This window comes from Symphalangus syndactylus, chromosome 7 (assembly GCF_028878055.3).
Source record: "Symphalangus syndactylus isolate Jambi chromosome 7, NHGRI_mSymSyn1-v2.1_pri, whole genome shotgun sequence".
NCBI classification, from domain to species: Eukaryota; Metazoa; Chordata; class Mammalia; order Primates; family Hylobatidae; genus Symphalangus; species Symphalangus syndactylus.
The window spans coordinates 120,660,914-120,673,171 of record NC_072429.2 but is presented as its reverse complement, the minus strand read 5'-3'; the positions used below and the strand labels follow the sequence as shown (position 1 = coordinate 120,673,171).

Below are 12,258 nucleotides of genomic sequence, written 5' to 3'. Positions count from 1 at the left end.
GCCAGACGCAATGTGGGGGCTGGACTTGGTGGCTCACGCCTGTAGTCCCAGCACTCTAGGAGGCCGAGGCGGGTTGATCACTTGAGGCTAGGAGTTCGAGACCAGCCTGGCCAACATGGCGAAACATGTGAAAAATACAACAGACAAAACAACCAACCAACCCAGCAACAGCAAAACAGGTCTACCCTGGAGTCATACTCTAATTTTTTCTGTTTTCCTCCCTTTCTGATCCTTTATCCCACTTTCTTTTTCTTCCTCTTCCTTCTCCTAATTCTTTGTCAAATAGAGGATTGAGTTATTGTCATTGATCCATACAAAGTCCCCCTCTCATTTATTTTCTTTAATTCCCACCCCCCATTTCTATTCCCCGTCTTCCCATGTGCAGCCTTCCTAACATGTTTGATATGCATCTTTTTGTTTGTATGTATTTTTAGAAAATGTTGTTTTGTGTGCAAAAAAAAATTAATAATAAAACTGGCCATGTCTTTAAAAAATAATAAAATAAAATAAAATAAAGAATGTGAAGACAAGCAGAGGAAACTTATTTTTACATTCTTGTTTTCAACTCTTAAAAGATATGTATATATGTGAGTTTTCTAATTGGGAGCCTAGAATTCCAACAGGCTTCAAAAAGTAGGCCGAAAAAAAAAAAATCCCACAATGTATCTTTGATGGTTCCAGTCTCAAATTATATTGACTGCTTGAGAGACAAAGCAATGACCTATCTATCCTAATGGCCCAGATGAAGATTTAGACATTTAGACAATCTTATCTTCAGAAAGACTTTAAAGATAAAGAAACTTCCCCACTAGAATAGGGATCCCACTTCAGTATCCTAAACAGGCTATCATCAAGCTTCTGTAAATAAAGCTGGAGAGCTCAGTACTTGACAAGGCAAGTCCTCTGTCCTTTCTGAGCCTCTCTAATCATTTAAAAGTTTTCCCTGTAAATTCTTTAGAAGGAAACTCTTCAGTGCCATTAGGTTTTCCACACATGAACTACTTTCTAGAGCCTTCATCAGGAGCACCTTCTGTTTTGATCAGTGATCACACTAAGGTGGCCCATGGCATGAGTATGAAGCCCCTACATTGATTTTAAAGAATGCAGATTGTTTGCCAACATTTAAACTCCAGCAGGGTTTAGAAGTCTCTTACAGGATGAGATAGCTTGCAGACCTGCCTACATAGCTACAAAATGCTGTGTCAGACTCTGCCCTCCTCAAATTTTAACATTCCTTTTCCACAACCTCTGATAGATAACCACATAAACAACCTATAGACAACCACTGATATAAACTTTCTGATGTTCACCTCACACCTCACAATATAGCAACCAGGATTAAATAATAATAAAACACTCAAGATAAGCTCAGACCAGCTTATGGGAAAATTTTCTCTTTTTCTATGCATGATATTCAGCTGAATAATATCAGTTAGCTTTTATGTGTGACATCTGAAAGTTAAAATTAACCTAAATTCATACCCTTATTAGTTTTCAAAAATAAAACATGTTTTAAGTTATAAAAAAATGTACATTCTTATTGCAACAACTTTAAACAATACTAAAAAGTAGGTAAAGCATAAAACAAAAGCCAACCCATCTAAGCCTTCCATTACCCTACAAAGCTAATTATTTTCAAATGCCTGTTAGAATCTCCTTCATGATCCACTAATATACCTATAAAGACATGAACCCAAATCTAATAAATAACTTTACCCTTCCCTTAAGGGTTACTATGTTCTGTTAATACAGAGATTCTAAGCTGTACCAAGCTCTGAGATGTTGAAGAACAAATTATTTGAAATCATAGAAGTATGACTTTCCCATGATTCAACAAAAAAGGATCCAGAAAGAAGTTAAAATATTTCAGACGGGTGGTCACATAGACATGTCAGTTCCTAATCTGTGCAACTGCTCTTTGTCTGATATTCACTGTGGGCTTTCCACCCATCTCTGAGGAAAAACTAATGTCTGTATGAACTGGCTGTTTTTAGCCCAGGCACTATCTTGCAGCCTTTAGCAAAGCTTGGTATGGTTTACTTTTACCAAAGCTTGGTTTGTCTTTACCAACGCTTGGTTTATGTTTTCTAGAATAATACCACAACAGCTCCAATGGGAGATTGGCAGAGATCTTTGGCACTCTAAGTTTAGGGCGGATATGGTTAACTTAATCTCAATCTATCATTAAGATCACACCAACACGTACATTTCTGTATTATTCCATATGATTAGGGAATAATTTAAACACACACACACACATACCTCCAAAATATAGATGTTCATTTCAAAAGGCAAGACAGCTTAATAAGACAAAAGAAGCTATATCTTTAACTGTCTCATAATTTTGTAAGGTGGTCTTCCTAATAATGGAACTAGTTCTTCACATTAGTAGGAATAAATGGAGTCGTATTAGAGTCACTGCCTTCCTCTCACATTTGCCACTCTCCCCAACCCCTACCCCTGGACCTACAAGGTATAAAACATGGGCCAATTTCTGGGCCTTTCAGTTTTGATTAAATTCTTACCTAGCAATTTTGTCATCCATATGTATTTGTATTATTTTGAAAGTTGTCCACAGAGACATAATAGGTACACAGACATGTATACCATATTTACATGCTTTCAGTATATTATCTTAGCCATCTTGTTCTTGGGAAGATATGTTTTCCTACTAAGTCTGAGTTCTTAAAATCATTACAGCTAGAAAATGTTCTCTTGTTATAAAAAGATAATCACTGAAGCCAATTGAGTCTTTTTAGAATTAGAACCCTTTCATTTTTAAGTTACTAGCCATTTTTTTTGGGGGGGGGGACAGAGTCTCACTCTGTCACCCAGGCTGGAGTGCAGTGGCACAATCTCAGCTCGGCTCACTGCAACCCCTTCCTCCTGTGTTCAAGTGATTCTCCTGCCTCAGTCTCCAGAGTAGCTGGGATCACAGGCGCATGCCACCACACCTGTCTAATTTTTTTTTTTGTATTTTTAGTAGAGACAGGGTTTCACCACATTGGCCAGGCTGGTCTTGAACTCCTGACCTCAGGCAATCTGCCCGCTTCGGCCTCCCAAAGTGCTGGGATTACAGGTGTGAGCCACTGTGCACAGCCAGCTATCTCTTTTAACCAATTTGGAAAGCACTCTGAATCTTGAGAAGGATGACTTCAACATCTTTTTCTTCATTACTGATACAAAATATCATGAGATGAGTCACTTAAGAGAAGCCTGTGATACCTCCCTCCATAGTGGCATTTATCCATTAATAAAAGCTCATTGATTACAAGTTTTAAACCAGCCCTGATTTTCACTGTATGATCCATCTATCACATATTTCTCAGCCTTGTCTGCCAAAAAAATTATGCAAGTCTTTGCCAAATTTCTTGGTGAAATCCAGATATATTGCTTATGAGATTTACTGAATCTGTGAATTTGCTAACCTTCTCATGAAAGGGAATGAGGTAAGTATGGCCTGACTTAAGGTACTGGTATTAGCTCATAATGATCATCACTTCACTTTAGAAGAACTCACAAATCACCCTTATTATTGTTCAGTCTGAACTTCTGCCCCAAGAAACACACAGTCTGTAATTGCTAGAATTTATACCCATTCTGGTTTACAAGATTTCTAGAGTTACTTGTAGTAATTCTGGGACTACACCTGCATTATCTTTTTGGTATCACATAAATAAATTATGTCCATATTCCAAGATGCACCCAGTCTTGAATTCATTCCAAAGAGCTGGATTCTCTAACACTGTCATCCAGGCACACCTAGAAATTTAATGTTCATCTGTTCACATGTGTATATTGTTCCAGTTTGATAATCATTTGCCTTAATAAAGAACACAGAGTGTACCAGCTAAGGTGATCTTGGCTGAAAGTAACAGGAATTCCAACTCAAACTGCCTAGGATAATTAAGGTATGTATAGCTTTCAGGAGTAGATCAGGCTTCGGTATTTGTTAATTTGTGTCTCAACATTACCTTCCTGTCTGCTTGCTCTTTATATCTTTCAGTCCGTTGCTTGTAGCATCAATGTCATAACGAGGGTGATTCTGCTTATAGTCATAAGGTGGCTTCCAGCATCAGTCTGAGTTCATGTTTTCTGATTCATATTACACTGGAGAGACAGAAGACAGAGAATGAGAAAATGAGAAAGAGAGAAATTCTTCTAAGAATGTAAAGCTTTCCTTCTAGAATGATTAGGCACCCACATGTCACAGTCCCATCTATATATCACCATAGGTCCAAATGGATTAAATGAGTAAGTATCCACCCAACAGGAACAAGGAGAACAAGCTTGGAGAAAGTGTGAACATCCCAGCACTTTGGGAGGCTGAGGTGTGTGCATCACGAGGTCAGGAGATAGAGACCATCCTGGCTAACACAGTGAAACCCATCTCTACCAAAAATACAAAAAATTAGCCGGGCGGGGTGGCAGGCACCTGTAATCCCAGCTACTCAGGAGGCTGAGGCAGGAGAATGGCGTGAACCTGGGAGACGGAGCTTGCAGTGAGCCGAGATCGCACCACTACACTCCAGCCTGGGGGACAGAGCGAGACTCCATCTCAAAAAAAAAAAAAAAAAAAAAAAAAAGAAGTTAAGGGGAAATGAGATAACGCTGGGTAGGAAACCAAGGCTGTTCACTTTAGGAAATAAATAATAAATAGAGAGACCTTATTCATATGTATTTTGTTTTTAATCTTTCGTTTAAATAGAGACTTTATTTATATATATTTTGTTTTTAATCTTTCATCTTTTGTTTATCTTTTAATGTTATTCTAGTGCCCTCCAAGCTGGGGTGCTAGAACTTTCTAATTAATTTCCTACACCAAACATAATCTGAATATGTTTTATCAGCTATATCATGTAGAGAAGTCCAAACTTATTCTAGATTTTTATATTTCATTCAAATTCTTTGGGAATAGAGTTATAAACTTTTATTTTTCATTAGTTACACTTCTCTTTTTCAATATATTACTCATGGCAACTGAAATATGTATTTCCAAACCTCTTTTGTAGATAAACTAATAATAATACTGTCTGGAGGGGCTAATGACTTTCTCAAGGTCTTTGTGTCTAGTTAATAATGTATATGAGATTAGAACACAGATTTATTTCATTCTTAACCATTATTAAAAGCTCATTGATTACAAGTTTTAAACCAGCTCTGATTTTAACTATATCAGCATCACATATTTCTCAGCCTTGTCTGCCAAAAAATTAGACAAGTCTTTGCCAAATTCCTTGGTGAAATCCAGATATATTACTTATGAGATTTACCAAACCTGCGACTAGTCCCAGGAGTTACTGGTTATATTCTCGATGGGCCTCAGTGGAAGAGGTCCTGTCCTTCTTGTCCTCTCTACACTAAATTTCTTCTTTTGTGAAAAATTTTACTCTTTCAATAACCTCTCTTTTTCAATATAGAGTGGTGTTCAGGAGGTGCTCATAATCATGCATTACCCTTATGATTCCCCAATAGCAAAATTTAGTCTCCAAATTCTACGACGTAGAAATACAAAAAGCTTTGATTCTCTTGAATTTCATTTTTATCACTAATTTTAGCAAGGTACTTAACCTCAGAGAAGTTCCATTTTCTCATTTGAAAAAAAAAATTACTCATCTAAAATGGTGTTATAATAAGGGTTAAATGTAATTAAAATATATGAATGATTTTGTGCATAAAATAAAGTCAGTAAATGATAGTATTTAAGTGGTAGTTTCTATTTCTGCTGCTATTATAATCTACAAATTATAGTGGAAGTTTTAGCCAGTATCCCTGTAGTCATTGAATGACATCTGTAACTTTCCTACCTATGTTGATAGTTTCCTGTACCTAGGCTCTTCTTTCCTATTACCCGTACTACTAAAACCTCCTTCATCCTTTAACAAAGCCTTTCTCTACCTTTTTGTTTCTTTCAAACTAATTTAATGAGGTGAAGGTATTAAAACTAGCGTCTTTTCTTCTTTCCATGTTTAATTGAATCATGCAATTCTTTATGAGAAATCTTACTAAGCAGGCATAAGTATGCCATTAATGTGAAGCCAGGAGAAGCAAGTAGATTCATTTGGTTTGAATATAATAGGAAACAATGGGAGAAATGGGAAGGAATACCATCTTGAAAACACTGTAGAGATATCACAGCTCATTTAAAAAATATCTGTATTAAAAGGTTTCACCAAAAGTGTATGGAAAAACTGGCCAGGCATGGTGGCTCACGCCTGTAATCCCAGCACTTTAGGAGGCTGAGGCGGGCGTTTCACCTGAGGTCAGGAGTTTAAGACCAGCCTGGCCAATATGGCAAAACTCTGTCTCTTTTAAAAATACAAAAATTACCCAGGCATGGTGGTGGGCACCTGTAATCCCAGCTACTCGGGAGGCTGAGGCAGGAGAGTCACTTGAACCCGGAAGGAGGAGGTTGCAGTGAGCCGAGGTCATGCCACTGCACTCCAGCCTGGATGACAAAACGAAACTCCGTCTCAGAAACAAACAAAAAAAAAGGTGTATGGAAAAACATTTTAGAGGAAGCCTTATATTAAATATACATCGCATAAATTAAGGAATCCTTCCATTTTCCAATCCTGTGGAAAGTATTTATCATAATCAAACTAAAATTTTGAGCCATATAAATATTTGGATTGAAATCAAGGTTTAGATACAAATGAAAAACATTTCTGAGCAGTGCAGAATAGTCAATAGGATTTGACAGTAGACTCCAGGATGTGAGAGCTATTTAATTCATAATGTAAAGAAAGTCTTTTTTGGCAGAAGACACAGCAAAGATGACACATTGGGGGTCCTTCAAGAAGTTCAGCCATGTCTGTGAGTAAATCTCACCTAAACTTTGCCATCACCATAAGGAACACAGGTTTGGAAATAAAGATTTATTAAAGTATTTTCTTTTCACTACAAAGATGTTGAAAAATGCATTCAACAAAGTGACATAGGAAAGTTGGCTCAAGAGAAAAATCCCAGGTACCAGAGAAGTGTTTATTACAGAGCTGATATTTTTCCAGCTGACCCATATGATACCAAAATGGAGTAGGTTATAAAAAAACAAACTTGGCTAATACAGTTTAAACTAAGCTGGTATTCAAGCATGGCCAAAGCCAAACTACCCCAACACACACACACACACACACACACACAGTTAGAATTCCTCCCCTTTTCTAGAAATGTCCTTATCTTGTCCAAAGAGCTGACCTAGGCATGTCTACCTCATGTTTCATGTTCATTTTCCTCTAGGAAAATGAGATTTTTTTCTGTGTCTTTTTCCTTCATGGCACTTAGAGGTAACTTGTTAGATAATCATCCAGAACAATAGCTTAGGGAATATGTAATTTCTCACAATGATTTATTGAATATATTATGTTGGTGTAAAAGTAATTCCTTTTTTTGCCATTAAAAGTAGTGATGTTTTTGCCATTACTTTTAATGCAAAAACAAGAATTACTTTTTCACCAACCTAATATTAACAACACAATAGATTATACATTGTATCCGATATATTACTATCTTCATACCCCATGTCTATACTTTTGTTCAAGTTATTGATATCTCAGCCTCTTCTAAAGAGTATCTGAGGATGTTTTCTACAGTATACATAGGCTTACTATATAGATCATTATAATATAATTATTTGTCAATTGTGGAGAGTTATGATGAATTATGGTTCCTATGTATTTCTACCACATATGAAAGCCCTTAGAAGGAATATTTAGGTCCAAAGACCTCTTGGACCTCCTTTATTCCTTATATAAATACCCCCACAAAAGTTCTCTGCCACAGTTGCAAGTAATAGTAGCATGCATTACAATTTTCTGAGCACTTGCTAAGCACTGGATGCATGCATCATCTTATTTGAAAAATCCGTAGATCTTGAGAGTTAGAGAAATAATGTCAGAGAGGTTATTTTTTTCTCAAGATCACTTAACTAAAGGTGACATAGCCTGAATTGATATTAGGTTCTATCTAAATCACAAATTCATGTTCTTTCTAGCATAGCCCATCTAGAAGATTTTTGTTTTGGTTATACCCTCATAGTGGCACAACGTTATCAATAAGGCATCAGTAGCACAAGAAAGGCGTTCAACTGACCATCGAACAGTTCCAGTATCCTGGGCTTAGTCATTAAAACGCCATTTGCAGGATGCCTTTGTCAGTCGCCTGGGAGTGATAGCTGTGTGTGGTAGGGACAGAAGGTCAGGCCAGGAATAAATAACCTCAAGCAGATAAGGTTACAGAAGTGGCCTCCTAACACTCAAGGATTACCTCCAGATGTATAGGGAATTCATTATGAGTAAGAATGAGTTATTTAGAAGACAGATATGAACAACTCAGAGTAGTAATATAAAGTTAAACAGGGGTGAGGTTAAAAGTGTGGAGGAATATCTCATTTATTCAGCCTTGGTTCACTGAAATTCTCCTAATAACAATCAGAATATGAAACCCGCTGAATCACTGATATACAGAAGCACCAAATAAAATACATGTGGAAATTAATCTGTGTCTACTGTAGAATATATATTATGAAAACATTATTTTCTGTAGGTGTGTTGGGGGAGGGGTGGTTATTTTTAGCTTTTTTTTAGTTTATGCCTATTATTTTTAGTGTTATGATTGTGAGTTTTTTATATTTTATATAATATTCTATACCATTAAATTATTTATAATATTATTGTGGTATAAATATTAAAAATCCTATCATCAAAAAAAAATCCTATCATCAGAGATAGTCTTAGCAAATTTAAGTGTTGCAAACTATGAAAAAATTTTAGTTATTATTTCTTGTTTCTTTAATTGCTTGATGATTATAACATATCATTTGTAAACTTTGTACTATTCGTTAATTTTATTTTCCACCAAAGGAGATGTGAGAGAAAAGTAATAAGGAATTTAAATAATGAAATGAATTACAATATTAGTTGTGAAATTAAGTAATTAAAGCCATCAAAGCCTAACTGATAGGCCTTTCTTGCCTTTTAGTGAGATGAACAGGGATAAAAACTGTCATATATTCTATTTTAAGACAGAAATTCTGTATGACGATAGTAGAAGATATATCTCAAGTCAATGGCAAATCCAGAAGTCATCAAAATTAGTCAGTCACCAATAATGCCTCTGCCCTTTTCTCTTTTGTGACTACAAGAACAGAAGGATATCTTTAGTCTTCAATAAAACTGTTAAAGACTGTTGAAGTGTTTTCAACTCGATCCCAATATACAATTCAGCAGAATTTGAAAGGGTGAATGGGAAATAACTTAGAGCAGAGAAAGTAGGAACAGAGTAGGATACCAAATAAGAAACAAGCTGATTGCCCCACAGAAACCACTCAACCTCAGAAAAGAGAGGCTCTAGGCATGAAGAAGGTGGAGGCGAAGAGACTGGGCTAAAACCAGGTGGATTACTTAAATGTCCAGGAAAGTGGTCATTTTCATTCCTATCCTATGCAATGACTGCTCCTGCTATCTTTCCATAGGAAAATGGAGATGTATATTCTTTTTTTTTTTTTTGAGACGGAGTCTCGCTCTGTCGCCCAGGCTGGAGTGCAGTGGCGTGATCTCGGCTCACTGCAAACTCCGTCTCCCGGGTTCACGCCATTCTCCTGCCTCAGCCTCTCCGAGTAGCTGGGACTACAGGCGCCCGCCACCACGCCCGGCTAATTTTTTGTATTTTTAGTAGAGACGGGGTTTCACCATGGTCTCGATCACCTGACCTCGGGATCCGCCTGCCTCGGCCTCCCAAAGTGCTGGGATTACAGGCGTGAGCCACCGCGCCCGGCCCGGAGATGTATATTCTGAAGAAATTGAACTAAGGCCACTCTTGATTCAAGAAAATAAAGCTCAGAAAAGGGTAAGAGGTGAAATTCTGAAGGTAAAGACAAAGGAGGTGAAGTCACAGGTAAAAGGAAAGACCTCAGCTCCCCTCATTTTACCTTACTCACAGGAGACTGCTATCCTTCTTTCAAGATCCTAAACTGCCCCAGAGAAGAGGACTATTAATAAGGACATTTGGGAAAAGTCATTTTTAAATGCCAGCTGTCGACTTGATTGCCTACTACTTGCTAAATTCTGCTTACTGGTAGAATTTCTATTTTTAAAAGGCTCCAAAATGCATTTCTGCTTTTAAGGGCTCAAAGATCACAAAATTTTGGAGGAAAGTTTCCAGCATGAAGTATAAAGAACAATAAAGACAATTAGAACTGGGAACTATTTAAAAATGATAGTCCCTATTTCATCCACATGAAAGAAAATATTGCATCAATAAAACAAGAGCAAGGTGCTATGGGTAAACAGAAACTGATAAAAATTAATCCCTGAAGAAAAAAAAGGGACAGAATTTTTTTCAAATCAGTAAAAAGATTGAAAGAAATAACTGACAAAATGCTCCAGAAAATAGAACAAAAAAGTGGAGCTAGACAATAGAAAAGATCAATTCAGAGAGTATCCAAGTGCAAAAAACAAGCACTAAAGGAATAAAATGCCTAGAATACAATATAGATAAATTAACAAATAACAAAATACAATATCTTACATCTGAGGCCATAAGTCTCCAAATTGAAAGAGCCCACTAAATTGAAAACAAGATGAAATTTGTAAAGGCACAGACCAGAGCAAGTAAGTGGGAAATTTCAATAATTATGGTTTTAAAAAAAGATTCTGAAAGCAATACAAAGGTCTCAAATTCACATACAAAAAAAAATTGTATAAGAACAGCATCATATGAATGATGATGAAAGCTGGAAAGTAATGCTTTCAAATGTCTGAGTGAAATTAAATGTCCACCTAGAATTCTATATCCATTCAAACTACCAAATGAGAATAAAGATAAACTAAAAATATTTTCAGAAAAGTGGAATATCAAAAATATTACCTTCTTGAACACTTTCTCAAGAATCTACTCAAAAAAAAAAAAGTCTCATCACAATAAGTAAATCAAGGAAAAAGACATGAGATCCTACTAACAGTCAATCCAAAACAAAGTAAGAGTAAAAGCAATTCTTGGGATACTGAGGAAGGAAAAATCCCAAACAACAGCAGTGTGGCAGGCACAGACAAACCCAGATTCAGATAGGAACAGAAAAAAGGAGGTCACCAGGACCCACCTCCAGGTAAAAGTGGAACTGGTACATTATGTATTAGGTTGGTGCAAAAGTAATTGTGGTTTTTGCCGTTAAAAGTAATTACTTTTGGCCGGGCACAGTGGCTCACACCTGTAATCCCAGCACTTTGGGAGGCCAAGGCGGGTGGATCACAAGGTCAGGAGTTCGAGACCAGCCTGGCCAATATGGCGAAACCCTGTCTCTACTAAAAATACAAAAATGAGCCGGGCATGGTGGCGGGTGCCTGTAGTCCCAGCTACTTGGGAGGCTGAGACAGGAGAATCACTTGAACCCAGGAAGCGGAGGTTACAGTGAGCCAAGATTGCACCACTGCACTCCAGCCTGGGTGACAGAGCGAGACTCCATCTCAAAAAAAAAAAAAGTAATTACTTTTATGTTACTAAATTACTTTATAAAAATTACTTACTTTATAAAAAGGTAATTTTTTATATTACTAAAAGTAATTACTTTTAATGCCAAAAACTGCAATTACTTTTGCACCAAGCCAGTTTAAAGTTTGTAAAATCTTTTACTAAGAGGCATTTTGCAGAGCTTATTTAAGATGTTGGAAGATTTAGCTCAATGATCACGCATTAAGCAAATTACATAGTAATTAAATGGGAGAGAGGGAGGTGTGGAAGCTGTTTTAAAAAAGTTATCCTGGTACTCGGTACTAAGTAGCTCAGCAGTGAAAAACAAATGTTTACATTGCCATAGTAACAATAATATGGACTATGAATTTAACAAGCATTTCAAAATCTATATATTGATGAAACAGCAGGAAAGGAGAGGATATAAAGAGTTAATATCTGAACTTGTGAGTCAAGAGATAGCAATATAGAGATATTGATTTGATATGTGGAGCTAAGAAGAAACTGGCTTAAAAAAAATAGCTACCTTTGATGAACAGTTGGAGGCTTAGGGGTCATGATGGTGGTCAGCATACGAAGCAGAAGTGGATGCAGGGTACCATTCTTAAAAATGCATTTGAATGTTTAAACTCTGTGTATATATTACACTGATGGATAATAAAATGACTAATTTAAAAAAATTATTTGGTAAATCCCCAGATGTAGATGATTGTCTTTACTATGTGTATAGTTATGACATTATTTATCAATATTAATGAAATAAAACAGGAATATTTATAGTATGATACCATT

General features: G+C 36.5%; 1 long non-coding RNA gene across 1 annotated transcript in view; it reads right to left on the bottom strand.

The window, feature by feature from the left end:
* The window catches only part of LOC134737249 (uncharacterized), a 308,144-nt gene that overhangs the window by 126,764 nt on the left and 169,122 nt on the right, over positions 1 to 12,258 (bottom strand). Inside the window, exon 2 of the long non-coding RNA XR_010121947.1 lies at positions 3,975 to 4,110. This is a non-coding gene — a long non-coding RNA (uncharacterized lncRNA). The remainder of the gene's footprint in view (positions 1 to 3,974; positions 4,111 to 12,258) is intronic.